Here is a 25,651-nt window from a genome sequence, read left to right as displayed (position 1 = left end):
GGGAAATACTTACTTATACGTACCGGTTTATGGTACAATAAAGGATAAGATGGGCTTCCCTGGTGGCACTAGTGGTAAAGAACCCAACTGCCAATGCAGGAGACATAAGAGACATGGGTTTAATCCCTGGGTCAGGAAGATTCCCCTAGAGGAAGGTATGGCAACCCACTCCAGTATTCTTTCCTGGAGAACCCCATGAACTGTAGCCTGGCAGGCTACAGTCCAGTCACAAAGATTTGGATGTGACTGAAGTGACTGAGCACATACACACACACACACACACACAAAATATAGTATAGCACACACCAGATAAAGAGGTACACAAGGGAGGTTCAGGAAGGTCCTATGTACAGGACTGTATCTCCCTGAGGAGTTGGGATGTACTCCTCCAGGAATGATGTGTTCACCAGAAGCCCTCTGAACCACATACTATTGAGAGTTTTATGGAGGCTTCAACACACAGGCACGATCGATCATGAACTCAAATATAGCTCCTCTCCCTTCCTGGAGGATAAGGAGTGGGGCTGAAAATTCTAGGCTTATAATCATGGCTTGGTCTTTCTGCTGACCAACCCCCATCCTGAAGCCAACCAGGAGCCCACCAAGAGTTGCTTCATTAGAACAAAGACACTTCTGTCAGCCAGGAAATTCCAAAGGATTTAGGAGCTTTGGAACAGAGCTCCTAAGCTATATATAACTCAAAACTATATATATAGTTTTATATCCCTAAGAAGATCTCTGAGTCCTTCCCAGCATCTTGTATTTGGAGTCAAATGGGCCAGGAGTCAAACTTCCTATATTAAACTCAGTTCTACCACTTACTAGCTGTATGACCTTGGACAAATTACTTAAACTGTCTGCTCACTTATCAATAGAATGAGGAAAATAATACCAACCCTAAAATGTTGAAGATGGCTCAAACATATTAAGAGCTTCATATAACGTTTAGCAAATAATGTCCATTCCTATGTACCTAATATTATAATTAATAATTCTAATCTCTAATTTAGATATCATATTCTCCAAAGCAAAAGGCATAAACATAAAAGCCTAACTTAAGTGAATGAAACCCTATGTTACCAAGACAGATAGGAGTTGGGGTAGCTTAAATAAATAAAATATTTGACTCACCCTCAAATAATTGGTCAGAATTTTAGCATCCTTCTCTTTTCACCATCTAAAAGCATGTTAATGACCACGAAGAAATTAATAGTTTGCAACTCTAGAAATGTGATGTCCAATGACCATAAGTACATGGCATTCCGTATCTCATTAAAGGAAACAATCCGACTCAGCCAAAAAGAAAAGTGAACAACTTTTTCATTGCATGGAATTTGTACCTGCAAGAGTTGTATTGTTAGGATCCTTGAGTAACAAACAGTAATATAATGCATTTAAAGGCTCTTTTACAAAGATATAGAAAGATTATTCCATATAGCTGTTTGTTATATCAACTCTATAAAAGATAAGAGCATAATACAACGTTCTGTAAATAATTGAGGTAGGCTTGGGGTCATAAACCCAGTCACCTTATGTTCACTTGGGCTTCCTTGGTGGCTCAGACAGTAAAGAATCTGCCTGCAATGCAGGAGACCTGGGTTTGATCCCTGGGCCGGGAAGATCTCCTGGAGAAGGGAATGGCTACCCACTCCAGCATTCTTGCCTGGAGAATTCCATGGACAGAGGAGCCTGGAAGAGTCGGACACAACTGAGTGACTAACACTTTCGGTACTTTCCTGTGTTAAGAGGAGAGGTCATGATTATCCTAACTAAGCAATAGCCATACAGTTGACAACGTGAAATGTCTGCGTTTGCATTTGAAACACTGTGGAGTTATTTGTCCTTAAACTTTCAGAAAATGCAGTCCAGATAGGTAACACTTTCTAAGTAGAACAAAAAGGAAAAGGGAAAGAAAACATGGCGGGAAGGAAAAGAAAAGCACTGTGATGATGAAAAACTATCAGGTTTCCAGTTCAGACTTTTGCTTTAAAATATCAATTCTGGAAACCGAGCTTGCAGATAAAATAGTAATCATCATCTTAAAATAGCAAGCAGTAACCAGTTACAAAATTCATAATATTGTGTCTTTTGTATCATGGACATAGTCATTTGTAATTCAGTTATGTAACTGATGCTGTCCATATAAATCCATTAAGGCAGTTTAATAAATAGCAGTCAAGTACTAATTACAAATATCCATCTCACTATTACAATGCCACAGAGTATCACATGACTGTAATGTCAAATCTTGAGATGTTCTCTCAGGAAGAAAAAAATATGTATGTATGTGTATACATATGTATGTATGTATACATGTATGTGTGTGATGTATGAATGTACTTATATAAAATAATGTACATATATATACATAAAAATGAGTACTCATATGCTGTCATTTAAGGTAACTGGTACAAATTATAAAGTAGATGAATCTTATTTCACATAACATTTGCCACTTTGAAAATCAAAAATGGGTTTTCTTTAGAAAATGAAATAATTCATTTTGTAAGAACATCTGCACACAAAGTAAAAACAAAAAGATCCCTTTCAATCTCTGATTTCCCTATCAGGCTATCCTCACTGGGAAAGATTTATATTCATGATAACACTTGTCCTCCCCCTTGCCAAGCAAGTGAACTCAGTATGAAAATCAGTGCCAGAGACAGAGAGAAAGTGGAAAATGTGGAAAGTGGAAAATGTTATATATAAATATATAACAACAAAATTAAACCTTAAAAATATCCCAAGGAGTATATTACTGGGAAAAAAAAATTTTTGTGTGAAAGTGGAAATGATATATATAAATATATAACAACAAAATTAAACCTTAAAAATATCCTAAGGAGTATATTACTGGGGAAAAAAAATTTATAGGCATTTCTTTCAGAAAAATTGAATTCACAAATATTTCATTTATATGTTCTCCATTCTCAGTCTATTCAGTTAAAGAAGTATTTACAAATGTGTATCGGATGCCTCTGTTTGCTGGGCAGTGTGCTAGGAAATGAGGATGCTATAGACTCTGCCCTCACGAAACAACATTTTACGAAGTTTACTCAAATGAGAAATTTTGAAAGAAATCGATACATGAGGCTTTTTTGGACTAGTGACTTGAGGTCAGCTAAGAGTCCTCATAAATATAAATGGTTGCACTGATATATACGGTACAGAGAGCATCAACTCACATGTATGATCAAAACTGGGGAGAGTCATGTTGCCTCATGACAATATTATGATCATTTTTAAGGATGCTTAAGACCTAAGATCTTTTGTCAACACAAGCCTAACAATCTTCTTTCTTTAGATGAGGAAATAAAAGTTGGAGACTATGGAACATTTCAATTCATGAAAAAATTAGAAGCTTTAGCATGGCCTATTATTTAACTTTCTCCTGGAGCTGCTGCTGCTGCTGCTGCTGCTAAGTCGCTTCAGTCGTGTCCGACTCTGTGGGACCCCATAGATGGCAGCCCACCAGGCTCCGCTGTCCCTGGGATTCTCCAGGCAAGAACACTGGAGTGGGTTGCCATTTCTTTCTCCAATGCATGAAAGTGAAAAGTGAAAGTGAAGTCGCTCTGTCGTGCCCGACTCTTAGCAACCCCATGGACTGCAGCCTTCCAGGCTCCTCCATCCATGGGATTTTCCAGGCAAGAGTACTGGAATGGGGTGCCATTGCCTTCTCCTCCTGGAGCTGCTAAAAAATTCAATTAATGCAAATAGTAAGTCATGAAATGTCCAAGAAGCAGTGAACAAAAGTGTAAAGAAAGTCTGGAGTCCACAGTTGCCTGGCATTTCCGTGAGCAAATTGCAGATTTGTATAGCATCCACACTAAGAAGAGAATCTTCAACTTTCTATGCGTGGGTCCCTTTCTGTGCCAGCTTTCCAGCTTTGTGTTCTGCCTGCCCTCTGAGAGCGGTGTTTTCACATGTGGCAATTGGCCTAAGCTTGTGGCTCTCAGGTTGACAAAGTTGAGATTTGGTCTGAGATTGGTCTGAGACAAGGTCTGAGATTGACAAAAGACCTTCAGGTTGGCCAAGAGTTGGTCCAGAACACAAGACTCAGGTATTTTGGTGACTGAGTGTAGTTTGGATCTGCTATTAAGGAGAGAAAATGGGAATGAGAGTCAGATGACTGTATATGATGAATAAATATATGGATCTGAGATTTACAGGTTATAGATGAGAGCAACAGAAAAACTGAGAGGCTGCTATCATTGTGGCCAATTAAGAGAAGAAACAGCAAAGGAAAACCCTCTTTTGGCTTTGTAAGGAGGTGAGGAAGGCCAGTGTACATCAACAAAGGAAAAATCACCGGAGGTGCACAGGTGGGAATCGCCACAGTCCATCTGACCCCTTCACTAACAACGGTCAGGTGACTTGGTAGGTAGCTATCATCTAAGGGAGGCACTGCTACATTCAATGTAATGCCATTTAATTTTTGCTATTTATAATTATCTTTTTAAGTGATGGCTCTTCTGTCTGCCAAGTACCTAGGGAGAGGTTAAAATTCCAGTTTGGGAGTGAAAATAAGGAGAGCTAAATTGTTTTGCCTAATTGAGGGGAAATTTTCTGATATTCTTTGACTAGGAGAAGGGCAAAGAGCAAAGAAGAGAAAAAAGAGAAAACTAGACCGGGTGAGGCTCTGGTTTGACCTGAGAGGTTGCAATGTAGGTCTGTAACTCGTTTGCTATCTAACTTATTTTGTGGACACCCCCATGAATTTCTGTCTCCCCAACATAGTTCTGGATTGAACGATTGTTTTAACTGATGTGTGCTTTTTACTGGAGAGCTGTTTTATAAATCAACATAGTACAGGCACTTTTTGGAAGAGTTAGCATGAAAAGAGTTACGAACTTGGTGGTTTCTTCAGGTTAGTACCTGTGCAGAAAATTGGAGTCTGCTGTATGTATGGAAAACCTCATATCTATTTGAGAACCTTATTTTGAATCCAGACAGAATTCCTCATCCCCTGGACCTCAAATAAAGCAAGCTCAACTTACTGTTTCCATGATAGCTGCAAACAAGTCAGTCTGTTGAGAGAGCTGGAAATTGGGAAAAGGCTTTCTCTGTGGGACTGAACAGTTTCGAAGTCTCTTGAAGTTAAGTCTTGACTGCAGCCTGAAGTGAAGCCTGTCAACACCCTGGGTTGTAAGCCAGAGCTCAAAATGATGTGCTCTGCTCTGCTTCCCAGACAAGAGCCTGGTTTTCATCATTCTTGAGGCATCTCAAAACCTTTGCAAGTTGAGAATAGTCTTGTAAAACTGTGTAACTCTCAGACAGCTTGTGAGCCTCAGGTCCTGGGAGACAATAAAGACTTGTTGAGCTGAATGAGAGCTTGACAAGTCTTCCTTCTGGTCCATTTTTAGCTGGGACTGCAGCACTGTCCCAAAGAGATGGAAACTTTCCTTTGCCTAGAGCTCTCTTAGAAAAGATTTCACCATTTTTCTCACCGTCAAGAATTCTTTCTCAGATCAATCTAAATGTCTCATGGGCTAAAGAATTGATACACCCTGTTTGCAGAGCCTGCTGCTTTCTCTAGATTAGAAGCTCTATCCTTTAGTGGGAATTCATGCTACTGTCTATCCCACATACTATCCATCAACTGATCCCTCTTATCTTCATCAAGATTGAAAATAAGAGATAGATGCTAACATCGTAGCCTAGCAGGAATGTGTATTTGGTGCTCAGGAAATAAGGACGACTGAGCCAGTCGTCCTTAACGCAGCTCCAAGATGCCCTTCCCTTGTCCCAGAATAAACACTGAGAATGAATGCTTCAGCGCTAGTCACCCATTTAGCAGGCAAGGCAAAGCAGTGACTAGTCAGCAAATTGTTCATCCCTAAGACAGCCTAGGTATCTGTGACCACTGCCCTTTAAATCATATAAAATGAATGAGCTCTTTAGTTGCCAAATCTGGAAGCCTTAGAAAAACCTATATCAACTCTTGGTAATTAGAATGATCAGAAACCTCTTATGGAGACTCTGTCCCATGCCTATAACATCAGGAATATTTGACTATATAGTATTATAGGTATTGCCAGTAAGACATGGAAATTTTGTCAAGTTCTCTTCCCAAAGAGGTTCAAGTATTCTTGGTAACAGTTTTACCCTAGTCGCTGGGGAATGTGCATCTGCTTTGAGTGATGCCCTGTAAAACAGACCTTGATTTCCAAGGTTACACTTCAAAAGATCCACTGTTCTTTTTGTGAAAGATTAAAAAAAAAAAAGTGGTTAAAGAACAACTGTGCTCCAGCTGAGATATTTAACTTAGAAAATATGTGATAAGCTCTGCAAATGTGCCATTTCTCATCCATGGCTTAGCAGTTATCTCATTTTTATATCAGAGTGGCATTAAAATGATATCATGCATAGGAATTTTGCCACAAATGAGTTTATATTAACCCAAATTTGGTGAATTGTAAATTCTTTATTGTATAATTCATGATTTGGTTTTTATTATCATGGATGGTCAAAAATAGCCAGTATTATTATCCAGCATGGTTTGGTTACATGGTTACATGGACTTTGCAATCACACAGACCTAGTTTCAAATTATAAGTCGATACTTAGGATTAGGTTGAACTATATTATATTGCTGCCTTTGTAATTTAAAATGGTCAAATAACAGCAAGCATTTCCATGTGATTCAGCCTAATAGCTCTGTGACCATGAGTAAGTTTCTCAGTCTTTCTGAGCTTCACTTATTTGTACTATAAAGTTAATAGTATCTCCTAGAAATGTAATAAGGGTTGAATCCAGTGAATCCTAAAGGAAATAAACCCTGAATATTCATTGGAAGGACTGATGCTGAAGCTGAAGCTCCAGTATTTAGGCCATCTGATGCAGAGCCGACTCACTGGAAAAGACTGATGCTGGCAAAGATTGAGGGCGGGAGAAATGGGCGGCAGAGGATGAGATGGTTGGATAACATTGCTGATTCAATGGACATGAATTTGGGCAATCTCCTGGAGAGAGTGAAGAACAGGGAAGCCTGGTGTGCTGTAGTCCATGGGGTCACAAAGAGTCAGACATGACTTAGCAGCTGAACAGCAACAACAAGTATATCCGAAACTCCTAGTCCCAGGCCTTGCTTACTGGAGACACACAGTAAATGCTGTCTTTATAGTTGTTCTCACATAATTATTTTATGATTTTAGTCTATCGGCTATAAAACTTCTTTTTTTTTTTTTTAAGAAAGAGAAAAGGGAAGGAAAATGCCAGTAGTGCAAGTTTAGTTATATTATTTCTGTTAAAAATCATAACAGATACACATTAGAGTAGTTAAACCATATCTCATTTCTCAAATAAGGTGTTAAACTCAGAGAACATTAAGTTAAATATGATTCTTTCTTTTTATGGAATCTCCAATCACTTTTTGAATAATTCCCCCCAAATTTATACTCCAGCATATCAGAGAAGAGTTAGATACTGTAAAGTAAGTCGTCAGCAAATCAAAGGCCTAAGACTAATTCAAGAGCAGTTTTCCAAGTCTGCAGAATCTCACCACAGGATATCGCTTCATTGTGTTTCATAACAGTTAGCATTTTTAACTCTGTCCAGAATCACCAATCCATCATTTTGCCCAGATGTGACATTACTGAGTCGATTTAGCCTAAAGAATCCTTTGGTTTATTAACAGTGACTTTCCTGTTATTAAGTGAGCTGAGAAGGCTTTGATATGCCCTTTAAGATCATATGTGGGCCCTGCTATTTTTAATAATCATTGCCCCTACAGACTTCATATATATGCTCATTTAGATAATGAGAAGAATCTACATGTACTGTATAGGACTTTGAATTCCCTGCATAATATGAATGAATATTAAACATCAGAATCTGAAAAGAATCTATTGAAATTCCATTAATATTTATAACTGATCTCTGGGACTAAGGGAATTCTTCAGTATAAAATATTCCAAATTCATGTTTGTAAGAGTGAAGCATCCTTGAATTTAAAAATAGAGTTTTCCTCACTGAAATAGATTTCTATTATATACATACCTAGTGAATTCTTTTTGTTGATATTCTATATCCTTACATTATTTAGATTCAGGAAAGGCATTTTAGAACCTTGAGCTCAATTGAACCTAACCCACTCTTTTTTATTACAAATAGCATGCCTGTTTGTTCCCTTTTCCACCATCTATATTCCTAATATTGGTTTCTCAGGAGTAGCTAGCAATATCATAAAGACTGTAGTCTATTTGATTTAAGAATCTTGGGTAAAATATTAAGATTCAATATTTTTTTTGTCAAGATATAACAAGAAGAATAATTTCACTGGTCTTATTAGTAAAGGAGATAAGAATGTCCACAGTAAACCAGTAAATTTCCTCTATGGAAAGGACCAGAAATATTTTGACACAATCATAAATAAGAACTTCATCTGATTAGTCTCAGTTGTTCAAATTAGACGTTTTATAATGTCAGGGCAAAACCTTCTCTTTAATGTGCCAAATGAACTAGAGCAAATATTAGGTCAAACCCTCCAGCCCAGATACTTATTTCATCTGTTCATGGTATCCTTTTGAACAGTTACAAATCTAAAGCTGAACTGAATTATGCAGCTAACTATGGTGATAAAGTGGTATCCTTAGAGCAGACCAGCGTGCTGGCGCAAAGGAAAAACCTTGCCCAACTCCAGGAAAAGAGTCCAATCATAATACCACTTAACACACAAAATTTCATATAGGGCATGATGCTGAGTAGGTCAGAATAACAATGTATAATAAGGGATGACTGCTTATTGCTGGGGAGTATTGGGAAAGTGGGACATTTTCATTGACTGTCATCATAGAAAATCAGGGCTTTCGTACATGCTGCAGAAGAACTCCGGCAAGGTCTGGAACACCAAGTGCGAGTTAGGACAGATCGCCTGCTCTGGGGACCTTGGTGGGTCCAGTTAAAGGACTATTGAAATGCTTCCATATTTTTTTCCTTTTGGCAGTGCCAATAAAAGTTGCAACAGGCTGAAAATCTCCTTGTGACTAAGGATAAATAGATGTTTTCATAAAACTTGGGAGGTCTTAACCAGAGAAAAAACTTCTCACAAACAGATTCTGAAATATATGCAGTCCACTCAGTGAGGCCCCATTTGCTAAATGGGCAGAATCTATGGAATTTTTAAAGGATCTGATGCAAGGATCACAGAGGAAAGATTATTCCAGCCCTGGAAAGCAAGTAGAATTCAGAATATGATTGACAAGAGTTACTTTACTCCTTAAAAAAAAAAAAAATCTATGTATGTTAGAATCAAACTTAGCATGTGAAGCACTGGCTCTTGATTGTCTGCCTTCGAAATTCAGAACTTGTTCATCCTTTAATCTTCTCTGTTTCCGCAAATGGAGCCACCAATCAATGTCTTAGCCTCTTTAGCCTCAAATCAGGAATTATCCTTGCTTTTTAATTCTCTTTCATTGAACTCACTTCCGTTCACCACTGCAGTCACAAACCACGCACCACCTTGTTTTCTTTTGTTGTTTTTTTCCCTCTTGTTTTAACTGGTCTCTCCATATTGCTCCACTCCGATTCATTCATCACATAGCCAGAATGATCTTCTTCAAACACACCTGGTTTTGCCCTTCCTACGCAGAATGCTTTACTGCTTTCTCTCTGCACATAGGATTAAACCTCAGATCCTTACCATGACCTACAAGGTCCTGAATGAGCTCATTCAGGGGTCACAAACCTTCTAAAAAGGGCAGATAGTTCATACTTTAGACTCTGTGAGCTATACAGAGTTGCTCACTTGTTGTAACTCCTTAGCTCTACTGTGTCACACAGGGCTTCCATGGTAGCTCAGATGGTAAAGAATCTGCCTGCAGTGCAGGAGACCCAGATTCGATCCCTGGGTCAGGAAAATCCCCTGGAGAAGGAAAAAGCAACCCACTCCAGTATTCTTGCCTGGGAAATCCCATGGACAGAGAAGCCTGGCAGGGTACAGTCCATGGGATCACAAAGAGTTAGACATGACTGAGCGACTAACATTCACACAAGTCATGCTGCTACTGCTAAGTCACTTCAGTCGTGTCCGACTCTGCGTGACCCCATAGACGGCAGCCCACCAGGCTCCCCCGTCCCTGGGATTCTCCAGGCAAGAACACTGGAGTGGGTTGCCATTTCCTTCTCCAATGCATGCAAGTGAAAAGTGAAAGTGAAATCGCTCAGTCGTCTCCGACTCTTAGCGACCCCATGGACTGCAGCCCACAAGGCTCCTCCATCCATGGGATTTTCCAGGCAAGAGTGCTGGAGTGGGCTGCCATTGCCTTCTCCCTAAGAAGCACTAAAAGAGGTGAAATGATTCACTCCACATACAGGTAAAGTTACACTTTCTAGTAACTTCACCTTGAGAGCTGGACAAACAACTCTAGAGATGCTTTAAAGGATCTCTGATACCACAATGAATTTATCAGGAAATACCACAGGACCGATCCAATGAGTCTACATAATCAGCTCTCATTCAGAGAGAGGTAAGCACTGAAATTCCCTGTGGAGTGTCCTCAAAATGTCCATCATGTCCAAGGTCTACACCTGAAAATACTGATTAAGGAATTTTGGGGGTAAGACCCAAACTCCTATAGGTTTGTGACTCTGATGTGTACACACACAGAGTGGTGTGTATACTGTGTGTACACATCACAGGTGTGTACTCTGCTGTGTGCACACCACACACCACTGAGCCCAAGTTGAAAAGCAATGATACAAAAGTTAGTTCCAGCAGCTACATGAAGTTGTCAACTGGAACCTTCTACACTATATCTTAATCCTTGCGACTAGCTGAGAGTGTACTAACATACATTTCCCTGACCTCAACCTAAAATTCTCAGTCTCCACCCCTATAAAATATCTGTGAATCACCTTTTGGTTTTGGTTAACTATCTTTGAGAGGATTTAACTTCTCAGTGGAATTCAGAAAATGGCAGTGTAAGAAAGGCATGGAAAATGAGTCATTAACTCTCTATTGTTTTATTCCAATTCTCCGTTTTAACAAGAAACCTACCAGAAAAATCTGGTAATTTTATCAACTCAAGTGTTAACTTCAATGAGTATTTAAGCAGAACCAGATAAAACCTGCTATACTAGAATATTCAGATTCCACTCTTTCAATTACCAAAATTTTCCAAAAAATTCCAATTTCCCAATTACATCATAAACGGTTACCCTAGTAATTGGTAAGTAGTTGGTGACAACTACTCTGTATTTTGTATGTCATTCTACAAATATTTAAAGATCCAGGAAGTTATAAAAGACTTAAATACACTCTCCTATAAAATTATGAGGCTTCCCAGGTGGATCAATGGTAAAAAAAAAAAAATCCCCCTACCAAGCAGGAGATGCAGGTTTGATCCCTGGGTTGGGAAGATCCCCTGGGGAAGGAAATGGCAACCCCCTCCAGAGAGGTCACAAAGCATCGGACAGGACTGAGCGACTAAGCACAGCACAGCACATAATCAGAAAAACCTAATCAAATTAGGGATTCAGGAATGACCTTTGTGAAATTAATTAGCAGCACACTTGAAATGAGGGGTGTGTAATTCATAGGTATACCTCAGAATGTCAGTGTTACAAAGGTGTTTGTGGTTGACACATTGTGACTTTTACACAAAGCTGCATGCAGGTTGGGCTTCTCTACTCCATAATGTAGATGTGCTATCTCGAGCATGAGCCCTTAAGGTCAACATAGAGGTGAGAAAGAAACGGAAGACATGCCATAACTTTTAATAGCCTTGGACTAGTTGGGATGCACTTCACTTCCCATCATGTCCTCTGATCAAAGCTAGTTACATGGTCCAGCTTAACTGCCATGCTGCTGCTGCTGCTGCTAAGTCGCTTCAGTCGTGTCCGACTCTGTGCTACCCCATAGACGGCAGCCCACCAGGCTCCCCCGTCCCTGGGATTCTCCAGGCAAGAACACTGGAGTGGGTTGCCATTTCCTTCTCCAATGCATGAGAGTGAAAAGTGAAACTGAAGTCACTCAGTCGTGCCTGACTCTTAGTGACCCCGTGGACTTACCAGGCTCCTCTGCCCATGGGATTTTCCAGGCAAGAGTACTGGAGTGGGTTGCCATTGCCTTCTCCGAATTTCAGGTGGCATGTGAACCATTTGGTGAAAATTAACTATCTCTGCCAGACAATATAAAAAAATCGTGCAAATATATTTCCTAATATTAAACAAAATTGGCTATACAAAGGTACTATGAACCACTCATATTGCTATATCATAGGTGATATATTTTATCAATTTGAAAAGCTTTTCTTAAATTGTAATCTCTTTTATGTTAATATTTCACTTAATAGTAACCATTAGAATCTAACTTGGATGTCTTCTTCAGACCCTTTTCTTTAATGTTTAGGAGAGAAAAATGCTCATTTTGTAATAATTTCATTTTATGACCATGATTTTTCTATATAATCTGTAAATTTGGGCAGAATTCATTTTAAAAGAATTCTATGTTCATTTCTTCTTAAAAGTGAAATATTATAATAAAAGTTGACTGTAAGGAAATGAACTTCATAAGAAAAGAAATATCTTATATTCTTTGCTCTCCAAATTATGAGTCTCCATAAGTTATTCATCAGTCATGCATTCAATGAATATTTATTGCGTTTCACTGATGGGCCAGACATCATTCTAAGTGTTCAGGTGAATAAGACCGCTCTTCTACTGCTTACATTTGACAGAGAATATTTAAACATATTACAGAATAATGATAAAAAGTTAGAATTCCTTATCAGCAAAATTTCAACAGTATTTAATCTGATATTCTCTTGTATCCTTGTTATTTTATTTCGGCAAATATTTGTGAAACTGAAGTATCGGTATCTCTGTAGGACACTGTCTTTTCATCTAGTCAGTATTCTTTAGTAGTCAGGTCTTTAGTAATTCTTGTTACACTTACAGGAATATAAAAATGTACCTTGTTTTAAAGGGATAGTAATAAGCTCTGAAGCCATATCTGCTCCATTGAAGAAGATAGAAATGGTTCTCTATTTTGAAATCAGTCTCCTGGGGTCTCTCCTCCTTACTTACACAGGCACACCTCACTTCATTGCATTTCACTTTACTGTGCTTAGCAGATATTTTATTCTTCACAAAATGAAGGTTTGTGACAACCCCATGTCAAGCCAGTCTCTGGGTGCTGTTTTTCAATATCATTTGCTCACTTTGTTTCTCTGTGTCACATTTTGGTAATTCTCATAACATTTCAAGGTTTTAAATTATTATTATATTTGTTATGATGCTCTGTGATCAGTGATCTCTGATGTTACTACTGAAATTGTTTAGGGGCATCAGAAACTGTGCCCATATGACATCGAATGGCCATTCCTCCATGTCTCTCCCTCTCTCCAGGCCTCCCTATTCTCTGAGATACAACAATATTGAAATCAGACCAGTTAATAACCCTACAGTGGCCTCTAAGTATATAAGTGAAAGAAGAGTCACATATCTCTCACTTTAAATCAAAAGCTAGAACTGATTAAGCTTAAGGAGGATGGAATGCCAAAAGCCAGGAGCAGCCAACACCTAGGCCTCTTCTGCCAAAGTCAGCCAAGTTGTGAATGCAAAGGAAAAGTTCTTGAAGGAGATTTAAAGGGCTACTTCAGCAAATAAAAATGATAAGAAAATGAAACAACTTTGTTACTGATAATGGAGAAAGTTTTAGTGGTCTGGATAGAAGTACAAGCCAGCCACAATGTTCCCATAGGCCAAAGTGTAACTCAGATCATGGCCCTTACTCTTCAGTTTTGTGGAGGCTGAGCGGTGAGGAAGCTGCTGAAAAAAAGTTTGAAGCTAGCAGAGGTTGGTGATTTATGAGGTTTTAGGAAAGAAGCCATCTCCATAACTCAAACACACAAGGCAAAGAGGCAAGTGCTGATACAGAAGCTAGGGCAGGTCATCCAGAAGATCTGGCTGTGACAATGAATGAGTGTCTACACTAAACAACAGATCTCCAGTGTAGACGAAACAGCCTACTTTTGGAGGAAGAGGCCGTCTAGGACTTTAATAGCTACAGAGGAGAAGTCAATGCCTGACTTTAAAGCTTCAAAGGATAGGCTGACTGTCTTGTTAGGGGCTAATCCAGCCGGTGACCTGAAGATGAAGCCAGTGCTCATTTACTATTCTGAAAATCCTAGGGTCCTTAGGAATTATGCTAAATCTCTTCTGCCTGTGCTCTATAAATGGAACAACAAAGGTTGGATGATAGCACATCTGTTGACAATATGGTTGACTGAATATCCTAAACGCACCTGTGTGGCTCAGCTGGTAAAGAATCCACCTGCAACGCGGGAGACCTGGGTTCGATCCCTGGGTTGGGAAGATCCCCTGGAGAGGGGAAGGGTACCCACTCCAGTGTTCTGGCCTGAAAAGTTCCATGGACTGTATAGTCCATGGAGTCGCAAAGAGTCAGACAGGACTGAGAAACTTTCACTTTCTTTTACACTGATACCTAATGCTCAGAAAAAAAGATGCCTTTGCTCATTAACATTGTATCTAGTCAACCAAGAGCACTAATGGAGAGGTACAATTAGATCAGTGTTTTCATGCCTGCTAACACATTTTGAACTGTAGTGTTGGAGATGACTCTTGAGAGTCCCTTGGACTGCAAGGAGATCCAACCAGTCCATTCTGAAGGAGATCAGCCCTGGGATTTCTTTGGAAGGAATGATGCTAAAGCTGAAACTCCAGTACTTTGGCCACCTCAAGCGAAGAGTTGACTCATTGGAAAAGACTCTGATGCTGGGAGGGATTGGGGACAGGAGGAGAAGGGGACGACAGAGGATGAGATGGCTGGATGGCATCACCGACTCGATGGACATGAGTCTGAAGAACTCCGGGAGTTGGTGATGGACAGGGAGGCCTGGTGTGCTGAGACCGAACTGAACTGAACTGAATACAACATTCATTCCGCAGCCCATAGATCAAGAAGTAATTTTGACTTTCAAGTTTTATTATTAAAGAAATAATTTTGTAAGGCTACAGCTGCCGTAGATAGTATTCCTCCAATGGATCCATACAAAGCAAAATGAAAACCTTCTGGAAAGGATCTGTGATTCTAGATGCCATTAAGAACATAATTCATGGAAAGAGGTCAAAATATCAACATCAATAGGAATTTGAAAGAAGTTGATTCCAAACTTAGTGGATGACTTTGTGGGTTTCAATATTTCAGTGGAGGAAATAACTGCAGATGTAGCAAAAGAACTAGAATTAAAAGTGGAGGTGGTAGAATTAAAACTGAATTGCTGCAATCTCATGATAAAAGTTTAACAGATGAAGAATTGCTTCTTAGCGATGAGCAAAGAAAGTAGTTCCCTGAGATAGAATCTACTCTTGGTGAAGGTGCTGTGAAGATTGTTGAAATTACAACAAAGGATTTAGAATATTACATGGAGCTTCCCCAGTGGCTCAGCAGTAAAGAATCTGCTTGTGATGCAGTATCCACGGGAGATGCAAGTTCAGTCCCTGGGTCGGGAAGATCACCTGGGAAAGGGCCTGGCAACCAGTATTCTTGCCTGGAGAATCCCATGGGCAGAGGAGCCAGGCAGTCCACAGTCCATGGGGTCACAAAGAGTCAGACATGACTGAAGCGACTTAGTATGTAGTAGTATAAGCTTAGTTGATAAAGCAACAGCAGGGATTGGGAGGAATGACTCTAATTCTGAAAGTCCTACTGTAGGTAAAATGCTATCAAACAGCCTTGCATGCTACAGAGAAATTATTCATGAACGGAAGAGTCAGTTGATGTGGCAAACTTTATTGTTGTCTAATTTTAAGAAATTGCCACAGCCACCTCAACCCTCAACAACCACCACCCTGATCAGTCAGCAGCCATCAACATCAAGGCAAGACCCTCCACCAGCAAAAAGTTTACACTGTTTGAAGACTTAGGTGATGGTTAGCAATTTTTAGTAATGTGGTATTTTTAAAAAATTAAGATATGTACATTTTTTTAGACATAATGCTATTGCATACTTAATAGACCACAGTATGAGAAATATAATTTTTATATGCACTGGGAGAATGAAGAATTCATGTGACTTGCTTTATTTTGATATTTGTTTATTGTGGTAGCCTGGAACCAAACCCACAATAACGCTGATCTGGGTCTGTGTCGTTTGCCTCATGGTACTGCTCTAGTGAGATCTATCTCACGCCTCCACCACTGCAACCACCAGCCCACCACTGAGAACCCTAGGGATGAAAGAACCTTGGAAATCTAGTTCTCTTACCATCACTCACATGACAAATGATATTCACACTCACAACATACATCATGAAGATAGCTCAAGTTATTGTGAATCTCAAGAGGCTTAGCATTCTCACACTCGGATCACATATATCGAAATACACATACTCAACAGTAATGTTATTTTCAGAATGAACTTGAATCCAACTTAATGTATCTTTAGAAAGCAAAGGATTCTCAATCCTGGTTAGAGCTAACAATTTAACTCTTGTTAGTTGCACATGATTTTCCACAGAGCTGTGACATTTGTGAATTATTTATCTGTTTCCATGTGTGAATTGAGTATCTGTGGTATGTCAAGAACTGTTCTAGTTGGTAGCAGAGCTGAATCCAGACCAAGGAATTCTTAAACAATGTATGTTTTCTTACCATACTATAAAATAGTTTGCTGCATTTAAACTCAAAAGTGGGATGGAAATTAAAACCCTAAAATCTAGGGCAAACTCAAAGCTCAGATAAAGGAAAGTATTTTCATCATGTTGGTCCTATGCATTCTTAGTTTTAGTCTCTTCTTTGAGAGCCAGGGATTTCTGCCTTAGTGACAGCATGGAGTGATTAGGGAAACAATGAGCTTTACTTTTCAAATTGTCACCAATATCTGGGCCTCCATTTTATAGTCATGGAACATTAAAGTTGAAAGGAATCTGAAGATACCAAACTTTTCTAACCCCTTTACTTCACATATAAAGAAACTGAGGCACAGAAGGAGGATTTCGTTTTTGTTTTTCATAATTATTAAGTTTTCTAAAGAAACTGGTAAAATCTAACCTTTTTTTAAATATTGGAGATATCAAGTAAGATTAAGGGCAGACAAGAGGAGAAGAGAAGAAAGAAATGAAATGCATTTGTCAGAACAAGCATACCTATGCCAGGCTTTGTACTAGATATTTCATATGTTTAGGTTAGTTTAGGTTACAAATAGGGCTTCCCAGGTGGCTCAGTGGTAAAGAATCTGCCTGCCAAGCAGGAGACACGGTTTGATCCCTGGGTCAGAAAGATCCCCTGGAGAAGGAAATGGCAACCCACTCCAGTACTCTTGCTGGGATAATCCCATGGACAGAGGAGCCTGGCGGGCTGCAGTCCATGGGGTTGCAAAAGTGTTGGACACAACTTAGTGACTAAACGCAACAGGTTACAAATAACATAAAACCTGATTTGGATGTCTCAACACCCCTCCCTGCCAGAAAAAAGAGGAGGAAGAATTTATTGGTATCGTTCTTGAAAATTCAAAAAGTAACGCTTCAGGCATGTCCAGATTGATCCATGAACATCATGAAGACTTAGTTTCTGTCCATTTCTTGACTCTGCCTTTTGCTGCATTGGATTTATTCGTAGTACCAATCATTTCAGTGCCAAGTTTTACAAAGAAAGAACCTATTTCCCCATAAGCTTAACGCTAGTCTAGGAATTGAATCTCATTGACCTGATCGGCCTGCCTTGAGTTAATGCATTGCTAAACAAATCACTTAGTTAGGAAAGGATTAATTGATCAGTTACTCGGGTCACCTTAATCAGGGGTGAAAGTAGTGGGGAGGGTTGATCCCCTAAAACAAAATTTAGCTACTGTTGCCAGTGGACGCTGAACGGGTAAGGTCTGCTACGCAGATACTCACTCATATGACCTTTGTAACTAGCTTGGAGGTCAGTATACTATAGTATGCCTTTTCTCTAAGGGGTACTGGGTTGTTTGAATCTATTAAGTAGATCACTAGGCAGAAGATCTTCACCACTTGTGAACTGGGTTGAGCCCCTTCAAGAGACTCAAAACCAATTCAGTAGGAAAAGAAATACTAAAATGAATATCTGTAGGCAATGTATTTTTTTTCTGCCTATAGTTAACTATCCATCCCCCCAGGCCCAGCCCAGCCTGTCATCCCTCATCCTTTCCACCTCTCACCTTGTTCACTCTGAAACCTTATCCACTTTGAGGATTTGGTGCAACACCTTGATGCTTATACTACTCCATTCTCAGGACTCAAGGATGCGCCTCTAATCAGCAGAAAACTATCCCCAGTAGTTCAACCCTGTCCCTGTCCCCACCCTCCTGACCCCATCCCACAGCCTCTGGCATTCAGTCCTCATAGGTATTGAGGAAATAGACAACATGTTTATTATTCAAGTAGTTTGGATTACTGGTGAATGTTATCATTTACTGCTCAACTGGCTGCAGATGGCAAACACACTTTCTGTGAACAGTTTTCCGTTGTTTACTGGTAGATTATTTCCTGCATTTGTATACATTTATTTATACTGGAGCTATGGGGAAGAATCTTCTGAAATTGGAAGTATGAGCATTTGGGTAATGCTCATGTTATTTTCAATTCATCGTGTGGGATTTTACACACTTGCTTATATTTAACTAAATGCCTATCAGAATGGTATCATATACAAAATTGTTTAGAGGATGTCCCTGTGTCTTTTTAAACATAAGAAATCCAAACATATATAGCCTGGGATAACAAGGATTGCAAAGATACATGTGTAGTCATTTTAAAACTTTCCTTCCTAGTTTCTATTTAAAGTGGCAAATGCATACATTCCTAGATATATTAGTAGTCACAGGCCTTATAATAGGCAAGTCAAAGACTGAAAGAAGAGAAGAAACTAATAAGTCTTTTAGTTTTTTTTTTTTAAGCTAGTACTTCCAATTCAATAATGGAGAAGTCCCTCCTACAGATATAGTTGGAGGCAATGAGATTGCCCAGGACATGAGTAGGGCTCTTGTAAGTGAATTTTGGCTTCTGTAACATACACACACACACACACACACACATATACATATACATCCAGTCCCATCATTTCATGGCAAATACGGAAAACAGTGACAGACTTTATTTTCTTGGGCTCAAAAATCACTGCAGACAGGGACTGCAGCCAAGAAATTAAAATGTACTTGCTGCTTGGAAGGAAAGCTATGACAAACCTAGACAGCCTATTGAGAAGCAGAGATATTACTTTTCCGACAGAGGTCCGTATAGTCATGCTGTGGTTTTTCCAGTAGTCATGTGTGGAGGTCACAAGGCTTAACTGTGCAAAATTGATGCTTTTGAACTGTGGTGTTGGAGAAGACTCTTGAGAGTCCCTTGGATAGCCAGGAGATCAAACCAGTCAGTCCTAAAGGAAATCAACCCTGAATATTCACTGAAAGGACTGATGCTGAAGTTGAAGCTCCAATACTTTGGCCACCTGATGAGAAGAACCAACTCTTTGGAAAAGACCCTGATGTTGGGAAAGATTGAAGGCAGGAGAAGGGGTTAACAGAGGATGAGGTGGTTGGATGGCATCGCCGACTCAATGGACCTGAGTTTGAGCAAGCTCCAGGAGGTGGTGAAGGGCAGGGAAACCTGGTATGCTGCAGTCGATGGGGTTGCAAAGAGTCGGACACAACTGGAAGACTGAACTGTAACTGTTTGTATGTATGCATGCTAAGTCGCTTCAGTCATGTCTGAAGTCCACTAGGTTCCTCTGCCCATGGGGATTCTCCAGGCAAGAATACTGGAGTGGGTTGCCATTTCCTCCTCCAGTGGATCTTCCCAACCCAGGGATCAAACCTGCATCTCTTGCATCTCCTGCACTGGCAGGTGGGTTCTTTACCACTGGACCACCTGGAGGCCCATATAGATACTGGTGGTAAAGAAGCCGCCTGCCAATGCAGGAGATGCAAGAGACACAGGTTCGAGACCTAGGTCAGGAAGATCCCCTGCAGGAAGAAATGGCAACCTGCTCCAGTATTCCTGCCTGGAGAATCCCCATGGACAGAGGAGCCTGGCAAACTACAGTCCATGGAGTCACAAAGAGTTGGACACGACTGAGTGACTGAACACAGCACAACTTATATGTAAGAATTGTTTGAGATGCTTATTAAAAAGCAAATAAACCCTGCAGGTGGTCCCTCTGAATAATGAGGTCTAGTTCCTGATTCTGAGCCAGCAGCAAGCAAACACACTGCTGAAGAAGTGGAATGCCAAGTTGCAGAGGGTCAGATGCAGTTTGTGTTGGCTTTGCTAGGAAAATGAGGAAGGAGAGAGAGACAACAGGTGCACCTGTATCTCCCTCTCTGTCTCCCTTTCCCCTCCCCACTCTTCTTCCTTCCTTTTACCCTATGCTTTCATCATCAAGAGTGAGTTACTTTTTTGTTGTTGGACTTACTAACGTGATTGGCTTACTCCTTGTTACATTTGCTGCTGGGCTCCAGAGCCATACAAAAGAGCCAAATTGTAGTAAGAGCTCTCATGGCTAGAGGACAAGGATAGTTAAGCCAATTCCACATTGGGAGGGAGAGGGAAACTTACCACCAATGCCACTGACAGAGGGAAGGAGGAAGGAGAACTGACCACCCACCCCTCAAACTGTGTGGCTCTCAACACCTGGTCCCTTTTCTCTCTTCCAAGGAATCTGTTTCCTAAAGTTAATTTTCACACAGTCAAGACCTTACCAGTTAGAGATATGGCTCTCTAACTGGTTTGGCCTAGGTGCCATCTCCCCACTAAGATGTAAGCTTCTAAGAGGCCACAATGGTACCAAACTGAACTAAGCACCCACATGCTCATTTGACTGAATCAGGAATTAAAGAAACATATTCATTGATTTTTTTTTTTTTTTTGATCCTCTTGGTCTGCAGCTATAGTGTCTGCCACTCCTTAAGTTTCTTTAGTCTAAACTTCCCTGTCAGAGATAGAATCTGAAACTGGCCTTAGGGTAACCCAACTCCTGCCCCTTCTTTGATAGATATGGCTAACAGCAAAGTTTAACAGATGAAAATGGTCTCTGAAATATTTGCCTGTAAATAAGGATGTCTCCAGAGAAAGAAATGGCAACCCACTCCAGTACTCTTGCCTGGAAAATCCCGTGGACGGAGGAGCCTGGTGGGCTGCGGTCTGTGGGCTGCGGTCCATGGGGTCGCTAAGAGTCAGACACAACTGAGCAACTTCACTTTCACTTTTCACTTTCATGCATTGGAGAAGGAAATGGCAACCCACTCCAGTGTTCTTGCCTGGAGAATCCCAGGGACAGAGGAGCCTGGTGGGCTGCCGTCTATGGGGTCGCACAGAGTCGGACACGACTGAAGCGACTTAGCAGCAGCAGCAGCAGCAGCAGCAAGGATGTCTCAGTAAGTCTGAGCTTGCTGTGTGAGTGAGAGTGTAGTATATTCATGTAATTTTAGAAGAAAGTAGTCAGAAATGGTGACAAATTTGGGTCAGAATTGGGAGGGGAATATTCTAAGTTAAAACTATCCATATATCCAATTTTCTAGGACAATATAAAAACGCATTCTTCCTCCATTGCTCTGTTATATTTGTTGTCCTGTACTAAATATTTACTATATTTTAGGATTTTTTTTCCAGAGAGATCTGTTCTGATTCACTGGCTATTATAGTCAACCAGTAGCAGGCTGATTTGATTGCTGTGTCTTTATGATACATTTAAATGTATGGTAAAGTAAGTCTCCATTCAATGATTTTTTTTTCAAAAACATGTTTTAATATTCTCATTCCCTTATTTATTCTTTAGGATTATTTTAAATTCAAAAAAAACTTGTAGAATTAATTTACAATTTTGTTTCTTTACTAGTTACTGTTGGTATGTAGGGAAATCAATTTAATATCAAAAATTTTTTAATTAATTTGATGAATTTTATGTTGACTTACTATTTTAAAACTTGATTTTTTCCTTCTTCACTAATGTTTATAAATCTTATTTTTATTTTTTATCTTAGTGCATTACACTAGTAATGTTAAATAGCATTGGTATTACTAAGTATCCTTGGTGTGTGCTAATTTTACCATGAAAATCTGTATTATTTCATAGTAAAGTATGATATAGACCAACAGCTTAAGAAAGCTATTCTATCTCATTTTGAAAGAGTCAATTTTTTCATGTTGTATATCTTTTCCATGGTTTGATATTAAAATGTTACTGGATGCCTTTTAAATACATATTGAGATTATCATGTTTCTTTTCATTGTCCCTGTTTATATGAAAGAACATACCTGTTAACACTCGTAGAAGAATGATCTATAGTTTGGTGTATGTTTATATATGTCGATGTGATGTATGTATCTGTAGTCAACATTATACTAGCTTGACAATTTTAAACTACTCACAAGTAAAACAGTTAGGTCCTGAAGTATTTTTGTTGTTGTTGTTTTGAATATTTATTGATTGTGTTTTCAATTTCTTCTATACATTTTAGTTTATACTGATTTATTTTATAACGAGTTAATTTCAGTAACTTTTTTCCCAAGAAAAATTAGCCTGTTTCTTTTAGATTTGAAAGTTTTTTTAACATGGATGGGTATACTTTTATGGCTTTAAAGAACTTATTTGCTGTTTCCTATCTGGTAGAGGAAGACACTGGGAATGCTTGCCTATTTTTGAGTGGAGTGGAAAAAACAAAAAAAGAAATAGAATATCTCCTCTGAGATGCCAAGCCACATATCCACCCTCAGGCAGATCTGGTGCCAGAATTCATTCTGCTAGTATGTTCTAAAAACCCAGTTAAAGTAGCCATATGCAGTATTGCCTCCAAGGTACCTGGCAGAAATGAAAGTAAATCTCTAAAGGAATAATCTTTAAACTTAGGCCTTAAAGAATTTCTAACCCCAACCCTAATGTATTTGATTTTAAGCTACAAATGCTGCTGCTGAGTCGCTTCAGTTGTGTCCGACTCTTTGCATTCCTGTGGAAGCCTGCCAGGCTCCTCTGTCCATGGAATTCTCCAGGCAAGAATACTGGAGTGAGCTGCTATGCCCTCCTCCAGGGGATCTTCCCAACCCAGGGATTGAACCCACATCTCTTAGGTCTCCTGCACTGGCAGGCAGGTTCTTTACCACTATAAGCCCTAAGCTACATATAGTTAGATATTATTTTCTGGATGCGATACGACAACCTTTGTCTTTAACTAAACAGTATTTAGCCTGCTATTGTCTGTTATTATGACTGATATGGCCATGGATCTGAGGTGGCAAAAATATTTATTTCAGCACAAATTTCAGTGTCTGTTGGGGGAATGGTGACTTCTGTAGCTTTTAATTGCAGGTATTTCATTTGCTGCGCTTAGTTGCTCAGTCATGTCTGACTCTTTGCAGCTCCATGGACTGTAAACTGCCAGGCTTCTCTCTCCATGGGGGTTGTCCAGGCAAGAATACTACAGTGGGTTACTATGTCCTCCTCCAGGGGTTCTTTCCAATCCAGGGATCAAACCCAGGTCTCCAACATTGCAGGTGGATTCTTTACCATCTGAGCCACCAGGAAAGCCTAAGAATACTAGAGTGGGTAGCCTATCCCTTCTCCAGGGGAGCTTCCTGACCCAGGAACTGAACCTGCATTGCAGGTGGAATGTATACTATCTGAGAGGCTTGTCAATCTCAATGTTATATTAATAGTATGTGATGATGCTGCTGTTCTTACTAATATCTGCTTTTAGTGTCTCGACTCCCCACCCAAAAATGTAAACTAAAAGAAATGTAGTGTCCACTTCACACTCATTAGGATGACTATTTAAAAAAAAATAAAATGCCAAGTGTTTGGCAAGGATGTGGAGAAATTAGAACCTTTGTGCATTGCTGGTAGGAATGAAAAAATGGTGCAGCCACTATGGAAAATGATCTGGTGATAGAGCAATAACTTAAACATACAATTATCACATGAATCAGCATTTTCACTTCTGGGCGTATCCCCAAGAAGAAGTGAGAGCAGAGACTTAAACAGGTAAATTGTACACCCACGTTCCTAGCAGCATTACAATATCCAAAAGGTGAAAGAATCAACAAATCTGGTATATACGCACAATAGAATATTATGTGGGTTTAAAAAAGAAGAAAATTCTGACACCTGTTGCAACGTGGATGAAGCTTGAAGACATCATGTTAAGTGAAATAAGCCTTTTACAAAAGGACACATCGTATAATTCCACTTATGTGAAGTACCTAGAGTGGTCAAATTCATAGGAAGAGAAATAGAATGGTGGTTGGACTTCCCCAACAGCCCAGTTGGTAAAGAATCTGCCTGTGATGCAGGAGACCCTGGTTTGATTCCTGGATTGGGAAGATCCACTGGAGAAGGATAGGCTACTCACTCCAGTATTCTTGGGCTTGCCTTGTGGCTCAGCTGGTAAAGAATCTACCTGCAATGTGGGAGACCTGGGTTCAATCCCTGGGTTGGGAAGATCCCCTGAGAAGGAAAAGGCTACCCACTCCTGTATTCAAACTTGGAGAATTCCATGAACTGTATAGTCCATGGGGTAACGACTAAGCGACTTTCACTTGGCAGGGGCTGGGGCAAGTGGGAAGTGGGGAGTCAGGAATTAGTGTTTCCATGCCTATTGAGTTTCAATTTGGGAAGATAAAAAAGTTCTAGTGATCAATGGTGGTCATGTTTACAGAACAGTGTAAATATACTTAATGCCAGAGAACTATATACACTTAAGACAGGCTTAAAAGGTAAAATTTTTATTATATACATTTTACCACAATAAAACAAAGCCAAAAAACTGCTGTGCCTATATGCAGGAATAATCCACCACTGTTCCTAGGGTTTTAATATAAGAATTAGTCAGTACTTTGAGAGAAGTCAACTCTGTTACCCTTTCTAAAGCTGTTCTTACCCCAACTCAGAGGTCAAAACAAAAATATTTTCTAGGGGTGCCTTATGTTTGTATAGCACTTTGTATTTGAAGAAGACTTTTATGTATCCAAACCCATTTAATCCTCATGACAGCCTTATAAGGTAAGTAGTATTACTCCCTTCTAATTGATGGAAGAAAGTGGAGCCTAAGAGATTAAGTTGTCCAAGACCACCAGGCTATTAAAGATGCAAAGGTTCAAATAGTTATCTTCTGACTGAAGTCACTGATCTCCCAACATACAGAAATAGTTGTCAACTTACTATGAACTTTACATTTAAAATGCCAAAAGCAAAGTGGTATGCTTGTTAAACTAAATAAAGAAAAGAAAAAGAAAGATAACATCATTACCTTCTCAGTGACCACGGAATAATGATTACAGTGAATTTACGCTCTGAATCCTATTAACATATTTGTGGTTTTTTTTTATGATACTGGAGTTCCAGGCCTTGGTCACGTTTAAGCTCTGGTTGGCTGTTTGTATTTTTGCACTTTAGCTTCTGAAAATACCCTTGAATTTAGGGAACGAGGGCCTCTTCCTTAAAAGTCATTGTCTGAGGTTGCAGGTATTCAAATTTTAATTGAAATTCTGAAAAATTTTTGTCTGATTCCAATAAAAACAAGTAGTCAGGTTGTTCTCTCATTGTTATGCAAAAACGGTTTCATTTTTAGTTTTAAATTTCCTTTTTTATTGCTCTCCTTGGAGTGGATGGCTAATGTAAATGGGAGAAACCTGGCAACGCACCATCACTACTCTTAACGATTTTATGAGCTCCCCGCTA

General features: G+C 39.6%; 1 protein-coding gene across 5 annotated transcripts in view; it reads left to right on the top strand.

Moving 5' to 3' along the window:
• The window catches only part of RNLS (renalase, FAD-dependent amine oxidase), a 278,945-nt gene that overhangs the window by 222,545 nt on the left and 30,749 nt on the right, over window positions 1-25,651 (top strand). The window lies entirely within an intron of this gene.

This window comes from Bison bison, unplaced genomic scaffold, assembly GCF_000754665.1.
Source record: "Bison bison bison isolate TAMUID 2011002044 unplaced genomic scaffold, Bison_UMD1.0 scf7180017864097, whole genome shotgun sequence".
NCBI classification, from domain to species: domain Eukaryota; kingdom Metazoa; phylum Chordata; class Mammalia; order Artiodactyla; family Bovidae; genus Bison; species Bison bison.
The sequence above is the reverse complement of the archived record's forward strand: the minus strand, read 5'-3'. Positions and strand labels throughout refer to the sequence as shown.